Source organism: Canis lupus, chromosome 5 (assembly GCF_011100685.1).
Source record: "Canis lupus familiaris isolate Mischka breed German Shepherd chromosome 5, alternate assembly UU_Cfam_GSD_1.0, whole genome shotgun sequence".
In the NCBI taxonomy this organism is placed as follows: Eukaryota; Metazoa; Chordata; class Mammalia; order Carnivora; family Canidae; genus Canis; species Canis lupus.
The window spans coordinates 39,478,759-39,481,007 of NC_049226.1; the positions used below are offsets into that span (position 1 = coordinate 39,478,759).

A 2,249-nucleotide genomic window follows, 5' to 3' on the forward strand; every position below is an offset into this window, starting at 1 on the left:
TCAAAATAAAATAAAATAATTTTATCATGAGATTGCAACAATTCACTGACATGTTTAGGCTCTACTTCTAATTCTAGTTCTCTTGCTGTTTCTACCACATCTTAAGTTACTTCCCCCACTGAAGCCCCTCAAAGTCATCCATATGGGTTGGAATCAACTTCTTCCAAACTCCTGTTCTTGTTGATATTTTGACCTCTTCCCATAAATGATGAATGTTCTTAATGGAATCTAGAATGGTGAATCTTTTCCAGAAGGTTTCCAATTTACTTTGCCCAGATCCATCAGAGCAATCACTATCTATAGCAGCTATAATCTTATAAAAGGTGAAATTACTCCTTGATCCATGGGCTGCAGAATGGATGTTGTGTTAGCAGGCCTGGAAACAACATAAATCTCACTGTACATCTCCATCAGAACTCGGGTGACCAGATGCATTGTCAGTGAGCAGTAATATTTTGAAAGATATCTTTTTTTCTGAGCAGTAGGTCTTCAACAGTGGGCTTAAAATATTCATTCAATAAACTATGTTGTGTGAATGTGACTAGATCACCCTTTTTTTTTAGATCACCCTTCTTTTAAATGATTGTATATTGCATCATGTTTGTACCATAATTTATTCATCTATTCCCCTTTTGATGGCAGACTTCCTTGCTTTTACATACCATGCTACAGCAAAAATTCTTCCACAAATATTTTACAAACTTGTATTAATGTGATATAGATCATAAGATTTTTCACATTAAAGATTTTGATAGATTCTTCAAAATTGCCTTTTGGAAGATTCTCATCGATAGTGATTAAGAATGAAAATAGCAGTTAACAGTACGTGTAAATATCAACATTAAATGCTGTCAAGCTTTATCATTTTTGCCAGACATATATTAATAAGAAAAAGTATCACATTGTGGGATTTATTTTTGGGGATCAATGACGTAAAGATCTATTTTTCCAAGTGAGTAGCCAAATGCCTGTGCAATATTTTCTCAAAGAGTTATGTTTTCCTCAGTTATCTAAAATGCTGCCCTTATTATAAACCAAATTGATAAGATACCAGAAACATATTCTACTAGATACCTGCTAGTGCTTTAAATCTCTATTAATCAGGACAGTATGATCCTGGTGCACAAATGTATAAATAAATGAGTCAAACAGAATAAAGAATAAAGAAATAGTACCAGGTACATAGGTTTCTGATATTTTTCTTTTTGGAATGTTTCTGGACTATTCTAGCATACTGGCTTTACTAGAACTTTAGGTAACCCCCATCCAAGTACTAACCAGGCCCAACCCTGCTTAGCTTCCCAGATCAGACGAGATCGGGCACGTTCAGGGTGGTATGGCCATAGACACTAGAACTTTATAATCAACTTATCAAGTTTTAGAAAATATGCCATTATAATTGGAATTATATTGGAATTATATTATTTTAATCTATAGATTAATTTGGAGATGATTGATATACATTAAGTCTGCCCATTTGGAAACATGGTATGGGTTTCCATTTTTCAAGTTTTAATGTCCTTTTTTTTTCCAATTAAAAGGTCTCATATTTTTTACTGAACCAACCTACTGGTGTAGAAGCTTAGTAACAGAAAAATCATTTCCCTGATAAAACAAGTCTAAGTAAGGATGTTTACAGTGATAGTACAGGAGCACATGACCTTCATGCAACATAAATATGCGTGCCTTCTTATATGCCATTCTTTTAGACCCAAGTTGGTTCTTCTCTAGTGCCTCCTCTTGGAATTGTATCTGATTTTATCACCAGTTTTCATCTGAATCCACTGTGGAATGGGACCATCCTGCTTTTATTCCTTGGCTGGGAATCACTTGATCGTAAAAGCCATGTGAGAAAACATGACAAGGAACAGTCAACCATACTTACCATGATGGCAGAGAAAAGGAAAGAGAGCTCAAGTTTTTAATGTCCTTTTTAAAAAGTATTGTAACTTTCTACCTATAAATCTTAAGATTTTTGCTATGTTTTAGTATAGTCTTTGTACCTGTAGAAATTGGATCTTTCTAAAAGTTCATTTTGAGAATGGCTATTGATATTATAAATCACTAATTTTATATATATGTCCTACTGCTTTCCTGGGTCCCAGGAGTAGTCATTGCTATTGGGCTGCCACTACATCTAGGCCTATTCAGGCAGAGCTATAAAGTAGCTATATTTTTTAGTTTTTTAAATTCCAGTATAATTAACATACTGTACTATATTAGTTTCAGGTGTACAATATAGTGACTCA

The 2,249-nt window shown here is 33.9% G+C and overlaps 1 pseudogene; it reads right to left on the bottom strand.

Annotated features, from left to right (window-relative positions):
• Nucleotides 1-1,619: 1,619 nt before the first annotated feature.
• Nucleotides 1,620-1,859, bottom strand: LOC119871757 (annotated as a pseudogene).
• Between the last annotated feature and the right edge of the window lie 390 nt (nt 1,860-2,249).